Source organism: Bufo bufo, chromosome 4, assembly GCF_905171765.1.
Source record: "Bufo bufo chromosome 4, aBufBuf1.1, whole genome shotgun sequence".
Taxonomy (NCBI): domain Eukaryota; kingdom Metazoa; phylum Chordata; class Amphibia; order Anura; family Bufonidae; genus Bufo; species Bufo bufo.
In genome coordinates this window covers 454,802,945-454,819,627 of record NC_053392.1, presented here as the reverse complement: position 1 = coordinate 454,819,627, position 16,683 = coordinate 454,802,945, and positions in this window count along the sequence as shown.

Sequence of the window (16,683 nt, the reverse complement as noted above, 5' to 3'; positions counted from 1 at the left end):
ATGGGTGAGAGGTATAAACGAATGGCTGACAAGAGACGTATGACTGTCCGGACCTGTGTGTGGGTGATCTGGTGTGGTTGTCCACTAAAAATCTCAAATTGAGAGTGCCATCTTGGAAACTGGGTCCAAGATTTATTGGTCCGTATAAAATTTCTGCGGTGATCAATCCTGTGGCGTTTCGGTTGGATCTTCCGCAGACTTGGAGGATCCATGATGTGTTCCACAGGTCTTTACTAAAAAAATATGTGAGACCAGTGGAACCATCGCCATTGCCTCCTCCTCCTGTTCTAGTCGAGGGAAACTTGGAGTTTGAGATCTCCAGGATTCTCGACTCGAGAGTTCTTCGGGGTTCCCTTCAGTACCTGGTGCACTGGAGGGGATACGGTCCTGAGGAGAGGATGTGGGTTCCGGCGTCGGATGTCAACGCCAGCTGACTGGCTTTTCATAGGTCCCATCCGGATAAGGTTGGTCCGGGGTGTCCGGAGGTCACCCGTAGAAGGGGGGGTACTGTCATGCCTAACTCTGCCGATGTGCGAAGGTCGGCCAGGATTGCAGCACGAGTTTAGTGTTTGTTTTGGAGTCGTGCTGGATCCGCCCCTCATCAGGTGCACTGGGTGGAGTCATTAGTTTAAATAGCTCCTCTGCCCAGTGCCCTGAGCGGATTATACTCATCATTGTGGTCTTGGAAGCTAGGAAGGAAGGTTGGCTGTCTGTTCCAGCTCAGGAAGATAAGTGCTGTTTCTAGTTGGTTGTTTTGTGTCATCTATCCCATCCAGGTTCTGTGCGAGCAGGTTGCTCCTATTTCCCACTTCATCATCTAAGGGAATTCAGGGTTTTGTCAGCCCAGGCACGGGGACATCTCAGATCTACCTTCAAGGTCTGTAGGTGGGCTGAGCATTGATAGGGAAAGAGGTCAGGGATTAGCTAGGAGGTGACCCTTCCCCTGTCTCTCGCCCAGAGCCTGGTTGGTGCGTTATCTGTTATACTGAGTGCACGCCCGTCGTGACATCCGTATGTTTTTTACGGATCCACGGATACATGGATCGGATCCGCAAAACACAGGGGGGTGATCAATGACAGGGGGGTGATCAATGACAGGGGGGTCATTGATCACCCCCCTGTAAGGCTCCATTCAGATGTCCGTATGTGTTTTACGGATCCGATCCATGTATCCGTGGATCCGTAAAAAACATACGGACGTCTGAATGGAGCCTTACAGGGGGGTGATCAATGACAGGGGGGGTGATCAATGACACGGGGGTGATCAGGGAGTCTATATGGGGTGATCAGGGGTGATCAGGGGTTAATAAGGGGTTAATAAGTGACAGGGGGGTGTAGTGTAGTGGTCTTTGGTGCTACTTATTACTGAGCTGCCTGTGTCCTCTGGTGGTCGATCCAAGCAAAGGGGACCACCAGAGGACCAGGTAGCAGGTATATTAGACGCTGTTATCAAAACAGCGTCTAATATACCTGTTAGGGGTTAATAAAAATCGCATCTCCAGCCTGCTAGCGAACGATCGCCGCTGGCAGGCTGGAGATCCACTCGCTTACCTTCCGATCCTGTGAACGTGCGCGCCTGTGTGCGCGCGTTCACAGGAAATCTCGCCTCTCGCGAGAGGACGCGTATATGCGTCCACCCAGAATAGCAGGGCAGCCGCCAGGACGTAATCCTGCGTACGGCGGTCCTGAGGCGGTTAAGGATACTTCACATTTGACCAGAACAAAATCATCACCTGATCCGGCTGACGTCACGTCACAGCTGCTACTCTACGGCAAAGACTGCAAACTTTTTCTCACGTGAGACGCTGAGGTCCGTGCTCCACAGAACTGGAAAGTTTGTATTACGGTAATAACAATTGACATACCGAATAACCAGAAGGACCGCAAGACTACGTGACACTCGTGCGCTACACAGAATCAAAGAGACACAGCCTGGAGATCAGTGAACGGAGGTAACAGGTAAGAGGCTGTGCGAGGGGGACGCCCCAGACGCCAGCCCTACTATTGATACCTGGCCTCCCATTTTTCATATTTGTTTTTCATACTCTATATTTGCAAAGCAACTCTTTTATTGTCACACAAAAATAGTGACAATCATCCCTGGGAGAAAATATTAATCACATTCCTTTATTCACGTTTATATTACAATATATGGTTTATTATTATTGGTGTTATAATAGGATTTATATTTAAGGTATTAACAATATTGATATTATAAGAAGTATTATGCACAAATTGTCACTTAATTATAATTATTTTTAGATACATTGTTTAAGCACCAATACACATTATACTTATATGATTGCAAATAGCTGAAGTTTGAGGTCTATCAACTGGTGTCCAAACCATCTCAGAATACTAAAACTGTAGGGGCAATTCTTTATATATAATTTTTTATTTATTTTTTATAAAAAATTTTTTTTTATATCTGTCAGATGGTGAGTGCCAATTTCAAAATTGCTATTTATTTGGGATGATTAGGTGAATTATCAAAAAACAGAGCACCTTAACTATAGATCGAGTTTGGGTCAGCCACGGTATACCTGTTATATACAAAGGTAATAGTGTGTTCACAAAAAGGTTAATTAATGTGCGTTAAACAATTATTTTCTAATATAACTTACGGACCATTTTTTTTTTTAAGATAAATGATATATTGTTCAATGTTATATTGGCCTTTTCAATTAAAAAAATACTAATGAACTGTTATAATTTTTTTTAAATATAAATGGTTTATTTTAATGGTACAACAGTGTTTATGTAAGTGATGAATATACATGCTGCAGTTGGGGGTTGTATCATTTTTTTTATACTGATTTAATCGGTCTTCCGCAGCCCCATTTGTGACAAAATTTTGTCTGCGGCAAAATAATAACATGCCACTCTCTATTACTGCTTAGTTATGCCAAACTGTGTAGGCATGAGAATACTACTTTAACTTACCAACTGCATGCTGATCTTGTCCTGATACTCCAGACTTCTGTGTAGTCATTATACTCCACCGTTACCAATGACTGCTGCTATTATCCTGATCATTGAGAGTTATGTGTAGGCCATATAATCCAGTGTTAATATCTACCTGATGCTGATTCTGCTGATGTCTGTCCTGATCATGGCAAGTTATCATTTGGCCTTTTGACAATCCACATTACCTGCTGCTGCCTGTCCTGCTAAGTTAGGACGAGATATGTTTAGGTCTTATACTCGACTGTTATTATCTACCAGCTGCAGATGCTGTCTGTCATGATCATGCTGAGTTAGGTCAAGCTAGTTGTTTGTCCTTTGTAGCTATGTGAAGTCCTTATACAACACCGTCAGCTGTCCTGACAAAGTTCATTTGTTAACTTAGTCATCAAACTACAATGTTAACTTTACCTACTGCTGTGGTCCATATCAAGCTAACTTGTAGGCCTCAAAATACACCGTTAACTATACCTGCCACTGCTGTTCTGATCAAGTTGATTTGTTATGTATATGCCTCATAATACAACACTACCTTTACCTGCTGCTGCTGTCCATTTCAAGCTGACTTGTAGGCCTCAGAATACAATGTTAGCTCTACCTGCTGCTGCTGTCCTGATCAAGCTGATTTGTTATGCATTTGCCTCATAATACAACACTGCTGCTGCTGTCCTCAAAAAGCTTATTTATGTGTAGGCCTTATACTACACTGTTAACATGTACCTACTGCTGTTGTCTGTCCAAACCCTGCTGACTTTGAACGTGGACTAAAGGCTACTTACTGATAAGTCCGCAGTTAAAATTAGACAAAAACATAAGCTTATAGAAAAATAAGAAAGGAATCAATATAACTGAAAACAGCTTTTTTAATAAATAAAAAAGTAAAATAACTTTAAGGCAAATTTTGCAGTTGTTCCTGCAAGCCTGATAATTCTTGGAGGTCCTCTGCGTATTTCTCATTCAACTCCTGCAGCATCCCTTGTGATTTCCAAATGTGGGCTCGGAATTCTTTTATGGTTTTGCGATGCCACTCTCTCATGCTAATGATTTTATTAGCAATTTTCTTGATTACTGTTATGAAAACTCAAAAATATATATATCAATTAACAATAAGAGGCAATTATTTAATTTTGTGTAGTATGTGGTTAAGTGCAGAGAATTTAAGTGTCATTTTTAAAGTATACCATATTTATTGTACTTATATATTAGATTATTTAGTGACAGTTTAGTAGTGTAGAATTAAATTTGTTGTGTTATAGAATATTAGTTCATGTAGATTAAAGAGTTCTTGTGCATGGCTGTTTTAAATTACTGTGGCTTTTGTTGTCCCATTATTATTGTTACTTTTATATTCTTCATCACCTGCTATATAATTGTAGGGTGCAGCGTTTCCTGACTTTCGGAACTGCACCGTACTATTTCTGCGCCCAAAAAAAAAAAAAAGGTGCCCTGGACAAAATGGCTCATGAACCGTGGTCAAATAGCTGATCTACTAGTCCAGAGATGGTAGCCAATTATATAAAATAAGGCCTTTTGCAGTTTTTGGCAAACACCTGCTGCCTCTATCTCTCCTTTTGGATGGATTACTAAGACATAAGCATTGCAGCTACGGAGCTGAAGGAGGGGAAGGAGGTGTCATGTGGAGGTGACCGATGCTAAAAAAGACTGTACGACAGAACCTGTCTCCTCAGAGGTGAGGCAGGGGGGCACCAGTGTTTTGTTCCCCTGCAAGCGCTGATATTGGCTGTTACAACTCTACAGCCAATGGCAGTGCTATAGCTGCACAGGGAGAGGCATAAATTCACATATGGGGTGGTGTTCAGGTGAATAATAGGCGAGAAGTGGAACTAAATGTGGGGTGCATTTAGTCCTGTAACCACTTGTTTAATAAAAAAATGTGTGTATAATGCTTTATTTTTTCTATTTTTATTCAATTACAACAGTTTTTTTTTTAAAGACAATCATTGCCTCATTATGTTAAATGTCAGATTGATCTAATTGCTTGGTATATTCATTGCGGGGTGTAGTTTGCCTAATTGAGTCAGTTTGTTTTGTTTTCAACTCTAGGGTCACATAAGGGTGTCTTCTCTTAACATGCAACATAGCTAAATCCTCTAGCCTAAAGCCATATTGTGCTCCTTGCAGTCTGAAGCCTGCTGTGCGACCAAAGATCAGTTTTTGTGCACAACTTTGTTCTGTCTGTAAAATACATATTCTGGGTAATACGTTTAAGATTTTTTATGATCTTAACACTTGAATGTTTTCAAATAAAATATATTGAAATTTATAATTTGCTAAAATTATTTGGATTTTTTAACTTTTCATTAGATTAGCGTTGGACTATTAAATCGTTAACAGAGTTTATAGAATCAATTTGGATTAGCTAGAGGGTGTGTAGTTTCTGAAATGGGGTTATTTATTTGTCGTTTACACTATGTAAAGCACAAAAAGTGACTGCATAACCAAACTGTTATTGGAAAAAAAAAATGTAAACAGTGTTTAATGATAAAATTGATTTCTTCTCAATTTCTAAGCCTTCTAACGTCACAAAAAAATTATATTTCAGTTAATAAATTATCTAAACATGATATATGCATATGGCGATTGTAAAGTAATACATTTACTTTATCTCTATTAATCTCTATTGTAGCACAAAGAAATGTAAATTTTGATTATATTTTTTTTATTCATATTTTTTTTAAATTTGTTAATTTTTGTAGGAATAAGACATTAAAAATTGGACAAAATTTTACCACTGTCATGAAGTACAATGTGTGACGATAAAATAGAACAAAATGAAACTCATTTTAAAGTTATTAGCACAAAAATAGATACCTTTCATATTTAAGAAAAAAATAAATTAAGCATTAAGGTAAAAACAGGCATGGGGTACAGAGGGTTAATGTTTCTAAATATGTGATGTATACATAATTAGAATGATGTGTGCACATATTTACCCTGGGGTGGGGATATCTTCCTCAGCAGGAGCTGGGGCACAGGTTTTCTGCCCTTCTGAGGGTCCAGGCTCTTCAGCTGCCACCTCCACATCATTGCCCACATCAGGTGGGTTGGTGGCACCAATTATACTGTGGGAGGGGCCCGCCTGCTCATCCTCTGTGGAGACCTCCACCACATCCAAATCGGCCGTGGTGATACGGTGGCAGACGGTTGGCACTGGAAGCACTGTAATCACACAACGTTCCGATTTAGGCTCTATTTAAATGTCCGTAATATGTTTTTCAGATCCACGGACACAAAAAAAAAAAAAAAAAGGACACCGGCAATGTGCGTGCCGCATTTTAAAGACCGCACATCGCCGGCAATAATAGAATATGACTATTCTTGGCCGCAATTGAGGACAACAATACAAGGATTATTAATAAATATCATCAAAAACACAGCAAAAAGTATTTAACTGTTAGAAGGTGGAAATATTAGATTTAATGTTCACGTTATAAGATCAAATTGTTTTCCTGTTGTATGTGTATGGGGTCTGAGCAATCGGATATTGGCCAGCTGAGCAGAGATGTACCTGTCTAGTGAAGTGATGGTACGGTATGGGGTGTACAGCTGGTTCGCCTCCACTAATATATAGACTATGTGTTTGCGTGTGGTATACAGTGTGTGGTATACAGTGTGTGGCAGGAAAATTTATATGCAATGTGCATGTGCTTGATATTTCTTTGCTGTCCATACATACTTGCTACAGAAAAAGTGCTATGATGTAAAATCAATACTTATTACAACAATGATGAATATCTAATCAGACTTGATAAAAGATTAAGTTATATTTAGTGCGCAAATATATTCGTTCTATTTTTTTTTATGAACTGAAATGTGGACCCAGAAGTGCGGGTCCACTTTTCTGGAGACGGGACGCACATCATGCAGCCCCCTTAGAGATGAATGGGTCCTCAATTCAGTTCAGAAAAATAAATAATGAAATTGCGCACTTGTGAATGGGCCCTTAGAGAAACAACTCAGAACTAATAAGAAATGCTAATTAAGGCTATTTTCACACTAGCGGCAGAGACCTCTGGAACCTCCAAAACAGCCGGTCGGATCCGTCCTGCCGCTAGTGTTCGTGTGGCATCGGAATACCGCTCCAGACCCATTGACTGTAGTGGGAACAGGGCGTCATACCGGGGCTGCAACAATAAACCATGCAGAGAGGTGCACAGAATAAAACTACATGTCATGGTTTGCGGAGTTCCTGCCCAGAAACTCCGCAGCGATCCCTTGATAGTCAATGGTGCTGGAGCTGTAGTCTGGGGCCACACATACACTAGCGGCAGGACGGATCCGACAAGCTGTTCACCTGACGGAACAGCCTGGCGGACGTCCATGCCGCTATTGTGATACTAGACTAAGTGTGTGATGTATGTAAAGTAATCATGGACTTTTACTGTAATACAGATTGATGATTGCTGTTTATCTAGATATACACACACACATATATTTATTATTATGTGTGTGTGCTAAGTATGAAATCAGCCGGTTACATCATACATCACTACCGCGCTGTGTGGATAAATATATATATATATATATATATATATATACACTCACAGCGAGGGAGAGATGTATGAGGTAAATGGATGATTTGCTATGTTTCACACCAGGTAATAAGTAATAATTTGTAACGGGTTAAAAAAAAAAAAAACCTGGGCAGACTCTGTGACTGAGCTCATTGACCCAGTCGGGGTGCCTCCTCTTGAGATCCGACCATTTCTTGACAATGGCGATTTCTTCGTGGCTGCGGCCAAATTTTAGTTCGAGCATATTCTTGACCCCCAAGACAATCGCCTTCTTCTCGGCCTGCTTCCGAGTACGGTTGTACCCCTTCTTCAACATGCGCTGCAGGATAAATATGCAAACATATAATCCAAATTTATGAAATACAAGGATTATTAATAAATATCATCAAAAAACACAGCAAAAAGTATTTAATTGTTAGAAGCTGGAAATATTAGATTTAATGTTCAGTTTTAAGATCAAATTGTTTTCCTGTTGTATGTGTATGGGTTCTGAGCTATCGGATATTGGCCAGCTGAGCAGAGATGTACCTGTCTAGTGAAGCGACGGTACGGTATGGGGTGTATGCCTCCACATGGTGCACCCTGGGTAACGCTAAATGAACCAGAAAATACTGGCGTGAAGAAAATTTTTCTTTTTCTCTAGACCAACAAAACAAACTCTAATATATAGACTATGTGTTTGTGTGTTGTATACAGTGTGTGGTATACAGTGTGTGGCAGAAAAATGTATATGCAATGTGCATGTGCTTGATATTTCTTTGCTGTCCATACATACATACAGTACAGACCAAAAGTTTGGACAAAACTTCTCATTCAAAGAGTTTTCTTTATTTTCATGACTGAAGGCATCAAAACTATGAATTAACACATGTGGAATTATATACATAACAAACAAGTTTGAAACAACTGAAAATATGTCTATTCTAGGTTCTATCAAAGTAGCCACCTTTTGCTTTGATTACTGCTTGCGCACTCTTGGCATTCTCTTGATGAGCTTCAAGAGGTAGTCCTCTGAAATGGTCTTCCAACAGTCTTGAAGGAGTTCCCAGAGATGCTTAGCACTTGTTGGCCCTTTTGCCTTCACTCTGCGGTCCAGCTCACTCCAAACCATCTCGATTGGGTTCAGCTCCGGTGACTGTGGAGGCCAGGTCATCTGGCGCAGCACCCCATCACTCTCCTTCATGGTCAAATAGCCCTTACTTTCAAAGTTTTCCCAATTTTTCGGCTGACTGAACTTCATTTCTTAAAGTAATGATGGCCACTCGTTTTTCTTTACTTAGCTGCTTTTTACTTGCCATAATACAAATTCTAACAGTCTATTCAGTAGGACTATCAGCTGTGTATCCACCTGACTTCTCCTCAACGCAACTGATGGTCCCAACCAAATTTATAAGGCAAGAAATCCCACTTATTAAACCTGACAGGGCACACCTGTGAAGTGAAAACCATTTCAGGGGACTACCTCTTGAAGCTTATCAAGAGAATGCCAAGAGTGTGCAAAGCAGTAATCAAAGCAAAAGGTGGCTACTTTGAAGAACTTTGAAGAACACTTGTTTGTTATGTATATAATTCCACATGTGTTAATTCATAGTTTTGATGCCTTCAGTGTGAATCTACAATTTTCATAGTCATGAAAATAAAGAAAACTCTTTGAATGAGAAGGTGTGTCCAAACTTTTGTCAGTACTGTACTTGCTACAGACAAAGTGCATGTGATCTAAAAACAATACTTATTACAAAAATGATGAATATCTAATCAGATAAAAGATTAAGTTATATTTAGTGCGCAAATATATTCTTATATTTACGCATTCGCAAATTTTAAATACACTATTGCTTACTAATTACTATACAGATATTGTTAAAACATCATTCAAAATGTAATCACATACCGTGTTGTACTTACAGTTAGCAGGAGTTCATCCACTTGACTCTGAATTTGCTGCCCACCATTTCTCTGTCCAAAAACCGCAGGCTCTAAAAAAGGAACTAACGGTGCGTGCGCACGCTAAACCACGCCTACAATGCATGCGCACATGCGCATCACACTATTATTAACTTAGGTGGTGTAGCGAATAAGCGAATTATCGAATATATATCTGTGCTGCCTTTGCAATGTATATTACATGCTTGGCACTCAGCAGTGTCTGTTTCTTTAAGACCCTCCATTTTCTTGAAGCTTAGGGGCGGGTCTTCTTCTGTACCACTAGGGCTTGCTGGACATATCCTGTTCAGTCCAGCTCTAGTTACTGTAGTTGACGCAATCCACAGGACATCTTATAGCTATTACAGATTGCAAACCTGATGAACACCAAAGCTGTGAGTAAAGGGATTTTTCTAGTCAGCTTGTGTAGAGGGATGTTAGACATTGCAGATAGATAATGTGTGTTTCAGTGTAGTAAGCAAGCACATGTTTAGTTAGAGGCCCTATCTTTTGTATTAGCTATGTATAATGTATGTTGCTTGAATAGCCATGCTTATATCTTTCTTTTTATGTTTGTTTCACAGTTTTACCACATATCATCTCATCTCATATCATATGGACACTATTGTACGCATTCCTGTTCATTATATCTCAGTAAAGATTGCATCAGTTCAGTAAACCAGCGCATCTTTCATTGGGATTCGGTTTTATACTTGATGTTAAGCGTGTACCTAAAGCAACACGCAGTCGAGACATTACAGTAAAAAGGCTTTAAAACGTTGTCAGAAGCAGTTAAACAGCTTTGAATCGTCCTCCGCAGTAAAAGGGACTAATAACTCCTTTCAGCCACAAACGAAAGTGAAACTAATTTCTCTCACTCACTACAACACTGATACTGCTGTGTCCAGTCATCATCATTATCCACGCTGCCAGCTAAATCAAGATGCCGAACACAGAGAACACCACTCTGACAGTTAACCCTCAAGGCTCCTAAAGGAGGATGACACACACAGCTTGCCAAGAATCAAGTCTAGATGCACAACACTGTCTAGAGCATCCAGTCAAACAAATCTGACTTCAGCTAGCGGCTGATTCAGCAAGATCTAAGCGTACTAGTTCTAGACGTTCAAGCATCACCAGTCGGTCATCGGCTAGCGACAAAGCAACTAAGGCAAGAGCAAAAGCAGAGGCAGTTTGCGCCATGGCTTCTTATAGCGGACAGGAAGCTGAATTGATGAGAGGAGCAAGCAAAAAGTGAATCTGAAGCACTTAAAAAGAAAGCAGAAGTGGAAGCATCTTTACACTTACTCAAACAGCAGAAAAACGCGGCAGCAGCCTTAGTCCGAGGCAGAGGTTTTCACAAGGGCTGCTGAAGCTCAGTTCGATGGCATAGAAACCAGATGTCATCTCCACAGCGCATCCAACGCACCCGTGAGTACGTACAGGTCACAAGCGAACCATGTACACCGACCAGCAGTCCAATGACGCACCTAGGTCTTCATTGACTCCACCAGCAATAGCAACTTTGATACTACGCAACATTGCAAGACTAAATCAGAATCTCAGTGTAGGAAGTCAAGTGGTCGCATGCTCAGAGACCAATCTGCCAACCCTCCAAGAGTGCAAACGGATGCTCGCGTACTCCCTCCTCAAGCAAATACAAGTCTGGATTATAGCAGAAAGACTTACAACAGACGAGAACGACCACCTAAACAAAGTAGATTCAGTCAAGCGCCTCATCAGCCTTACCAGCCGCAGCCATACCCTGAGTTTACACCCGAGAAGTATTCGCCAGACGCAACAAGTGCTATAGAAGTGGCAAAATTCCTGATGCACCGTGAGATAGTGGGCGCTGGTCTCATGAAATTCGATGACCGTCCAGAAAACTACTGGGCCTGGAGGTCATCTTTCCTGAGCGGTACCCAAGACTTAAATCTGACAGAGAAAGGAATGCTTGACCAGCTTGTCAGATGGCTAGGACCAGAGTCCACTGAGCAAGCCCAAAGGATCAGATCAGTACATGTTCATGACGCAGCAGCAGGACTTGCAATGGTGTGGTGGAGACTAGAACAATGCTATGGATCACCTGAAGTGATCGAGGATGCTCTTCTGAAAAGGATAGAAAACTATTCAAGAATAACAAATAAGAATTATCAAAAGCTGAGAGGTTTGGGAGACCTACTCTTAGAAATAGAAGCCGCTAAGTCTAGTGGATATCTGCCAGGTCTCTCATATCTGGATACAGCACGTGGAGTTGAGCCCATAATTGAGAAACTTCCTTACAACTTGCAAGAAAGGTGGGTAGCTCAAGCTTCAAGATACAAGAAAGATCATCGAGTTGCATTTCCACCGTCCGCCTTCTTCGCTGAATTCATAGAAGACCAAGCTGAAATACGCAATGACCCAAGCTTTGCTTTCCTGAACAAGAGAACGGCAAGCTTCTCAAAGGTAGAGCAGAAACCTCCAGGGCTTTACAAAGAACGCAGAGCAACAGTTTCTGTAAGGAAGACAGAAGTTCCGCCTGAATCTGCAGCCAATCAGGAAGACAACACAAGGAAGAAAGTTGAGGAGCCAGATAAAATATGTCCTATCCACAACAAGCCTCATCCACTAAGAAAATGTCGCAGTTTCAGAAGTAAGACATTAGAAGAGCGCAAAGCTTATCTTAAAGACAATCGCATTTGTTTCAGATGCTGCGCTTCAATTCAGCATCTTGCAAAAGACTGTACAAAAACAATACAATGCGCAGAGTGTAACAGTGACAAACACTTGTCAACACTACACCCGGGACCACCACCATGGAACCAAGAAGTTCAGGCAACTCAAGAAGATCATGGTGGGGAGCAAGGCGAGAATACAACGCCAGCAGTAACCTCAAAGTGCACTGAGATCTGTACAGAGCAGGGCCGCTCAAGATCATGCTCCAAGATATGCTTAGTCAAGGTGTATCCAGCAGGTTTCAGAGAAAAAGCAATCAAGATGTACACAGTCATGGATGAACAGAGTAACAGATCTCTGGCAAAAACTGAATTCTTTGACCTCTTCGGTGACAAAGGAAGTCCAACTCCATACACCTTGAAGACTTGTTCTGGAGTTGTAGAGACAATAGGGAGAAGAGCAAATAACTACATCATCGAGTCATTAGATGGAAAGACAAAGGTGACTCTACCTACCCTCATAGAATGTGATGAGATACCAGACGACAGGTCAGAGATTCCCACACCTGAAGTTGCTCGTCATCACCCTCATCTGGTGCGAATAGCAGACCAAATACCAGCACTAGATCCAGATGCTGCAATCACCCTTCTACTTGGGAGAGATATTCTCAGAGTGCACAAAGTCAGAGAACAGTACAATGGGCCACACAATGCACCATTTGCACAACGCCTTGATCTCGGATGGGTCATTGTTGGAGAAGTATGTCTAGACGGACTGCACAAACCAGCAAAGGTAAATGTCTACAGAACACATCTGTTGCAGAATGGTCGTACATCTTGTCTTTGCTCATGTACCAACAGTCTACACATTAAAGAGAGATTAGATAACCCAACACATCATCGGAGTATCCAGAGGTGCATGGAAGACTTAGCCTCAACTGGAAATATAGATGAACTGGGTTGTAAGGTGTTTGAAAGAACACGAGACGACGACAAGCCAGCACCCTCGGCAGAAGATACCCTCTTCCTCGAGATCATGGACAGAGAAGTCTACAGAGACAATTCAGGCAGCTGGGTAGCCCCTCTACCCTTCCGGTCACCACGCCATCGCCTTCCTGTCAACAGGGTACAAGCAGAGAAACGCTTCAGTTTGTTGCAGCGCACTCTACAAAGAAAGCCAAATATGAAGAAACACTTCCAAGCCTTCATGCAAAAGATTTTTGACAACGAGCAGGCAGAAAGGGCACCACCACTACAAGAAAACCAAGAACACTGGTACTTACCAATATTTGGGGTGTATCATCCTCAGAAACCAGGTCAGATACGTGTAGTATTTGACTCTAGTGCGAAGCACGAAGGCATCTCACTAAATGACGTCCTTCTCAGCGGACCTGACCTGAACAACACACTCCGTAGAGTACTCATCAGGTTCAGAAAAGAACTTGTAGCAGTAACAGCAGATGTACAACAGATGTTCTACTGTTTCTTCGTTCGAGAAGATCACAGAGACTACTTAAGGTTCCTGTGGTATGCAGACAATGACTTTAACAAAGACATCACAGAGTACAGGATGAAGGTACATGTGTTTGGAAACAGCCCTTCCCCAGCTGTAGCTATCTACAACCTGAAACGAGCAGCACAGCAAGGTGAAAGACATGGTCAAGAAGCCAAACAGTTTGTCATGAAGAACTTCTACGTGGATGATGGACTTGCTTCTTTCTCCAGTAACGAAGAAGCTATTAACGTCCTGAAAAGTACAAAAGAAATGTTGGCAGAATCCAACATAAGATTGAACAAGGTAGCTTCCAACAGCTACAGAGTCATGGAAGCATTTCCAATGGAAGACCGTGCTAAAGACCTCAAAGACTTAGATCTAGGAACAGAATCACCACCCTTGCAAAGAAGTCTTGGGCTTAGTTGGGACCTAAAGACTGACAGTTTCACCTTCAGGGTCTCCAGAGAAGAGAAACCATTCACAAAAAGAGGTGTCCTATCTACAGTCAACAGTCTTTATGACCCCCTGGGATTCGTAGCACCCATCATCATGCAAGGCAAAGCTCTTTTGAGACAGATCACTACTTAGCAGGAACAAATTGACTAAGACGTACTTCTTCCTGACGAGAAGCAAATGCAGTGGAAGTTGTAGAAAGACTCATTGTTAGAGCTTGAACAACTCAACATTCCAAGACCGTACGTATTTGTTTCCTTGTCTGCTACAAAGAGGAGAGAATTATGCGTATTCTCTGACGCTTCCACTATAGCTATTGCAGCTGTAACTTACCTTAGGGTAATAGACACTGAGGGACAAAGCCATGTTGGGTTCATCATGGGAAAATCTAAACTAGCTCCCAGACCTGCTCACACTGTCCCACGTCTAGAACTTTGTGCTGCTGTCTTAGCGGTAGAGATGGCAGACATGATTACGACTGAACTGAACATTGAGATCCATGCAGTGAACTTTTATACGGACAGCAAGATTGTGTGAGGATATATTCACAACGCTTCAAATTTTTACACATACGTGACCAACAGAGTGACACGTATCAGAAAGTCTACAAGTCCAGATCAGTGGCATCACATCAGCACGGACAAGAACCCAGCGGATCATGGGACAAGATTGGTGTCAGCCGCTGTACTCAAGCAAACTAACTGGTTCGTAGGTCCATCGTTTCTTGGTAAGCCAGAAACCAAAGAGACTACTCAGGTAGAGACCTTTCAGCTCATAGAACCAGATCAAGACAAAGAGGTAAGACCTCAAGTTGCAGTTTGCAAGACTTTAGTTAACAGAGACAGTGGGAACCCATAGATTTGAAAGGTTTTCCAGTTGGAAGTCACTGACCCATGCAATCGGAAAACTTATCTGTCTAGCCAGATACTCCTGCAGAGCTACTAATACTGATCAGCGTAGCAACGACCATCTTGAACAAGCCAAGGTCGCGATCATCAAATGCGTCCAGCAGGAAGTCTTTAAAGAAGAAATTCAAAGCCTTCTGAAAAAGAAAGAGATTTCTCGACACAGTTCGCTCAAGAAGTTGAACCCTATCCTCGACGAAGACGGAGTACTAAGAATTGGAGGTCGTTTGTCGGCAGCGGATATGACTATCCAAGAGAGACATCCCTTCATCATACCTAAGAATCATCACATCGCTCTTCTTCTGGTAAGACACTATCACGAGCAAGTTGCACATCAAGGACGACACTTCACTGAAGGAGCAGTACGGTCAGCAGGATTGTGGATCATAGGAGGTAAGAGACTAGTCTCCAGCGTGATCAGCAAATGCGTTACCTGTAAGAAGATTAGAGGGAAACTTGAGGTTCAGAAGATGTCAAACTTACCTGCAGACAGACTTGCTTCAGATCCTCCGTTCACTCACGTAGGTCTAGACGTTTTTGGACCATGGAACATCTCTTCTCGCAAGACCAGAGGAGGCAGTGCCGAAAGTAAACGTTGGGCTGTTCTGTTCTCTTGCCTGAGTACTAGAGCAGTTCATATTGAAGTGATTGAATCTTTATCCACTTCAAGTTTCATCAATGCCTTGAGAAGATTCTTCTCTATCAGAGGACCAGCGAAATTGATTCGTTCAGACCGCGGCACAAACTTTATTGGGGCCTGCAAGGAGTTGAAGATCATCTCTACAGACTCTGAAACAGGTTCCTATCTTCAAGATCAAGGATGCACTTGGACTTTTAATCCTCCACACGCATCGCACATGGGAGGAGCCTGGGAGAGGATGATTGGAGTAGCTCGTCGTATTCTGGATGCCATGCTCCTGAAGGTTGGGTCTACTCGCCTCACTCATGAGGCTTTGACTACACTAATGGCTGAAGTCGTGGCCATTATGAACGCCAGACCTTTGGTTCCAGTGTCTACAGATCCGGAGATGCCATCAGTCTTGACACCCGCAATGCTGCTGACCCAGAAGATGGAACCAGTGACAGCTCCCACAGGAGACTTTGACCTCAAGGACTTGTATACCAAGCAATGGAGACAAGTTCAAAGCCTTGCGGACATTTTCTGGAAGAGGTGGAGACAGAAATACCTGGTGACACTCCAGCCACGCAAGAAATGGCAAGATGACAAACCCAACTTACAAGTTGGATACATTGTCTTATTAAAAGACACTCAGGCCCACAGGAACGAATGGCCTATTGGACTGATCCTAGTAGTGATGCTAGAGTTAGAAAGGTTGAAGTTAGAATTGTTAGACAGGGCATTCCCAAGGTGTATGCTAGGCCAATTTCTGAAGTAGTTTTACTTCTGTCCAAAGGTTAGTGGCATAACAAAAGGTATGCCAGGTGGGGAGTGTGCTGCCTTTGCAATGTATATTACATGCTTGGCACTCAGCAGTGTCTGTTTCTTTAAGACCCTCCATTTTCTTGAAGCCTAGGGGCGGGTCTTCTCTGTACCACTAGGGCTTGCTGGGACATATCCTGTTCAGTCCAGCTCTAGTTACTGTAGTGACCAGATCCACAGGACATCTTAAAGCTATTACAGATTGCAAACCTGATGAACACCAAAGCCTTTGAGTAAAGGGGTTTTTCTAGTCAGCTTGTGTAGAGGGATGTTAGACATTGCAGATAGATAATGTGTGTTTCAGTGTAGT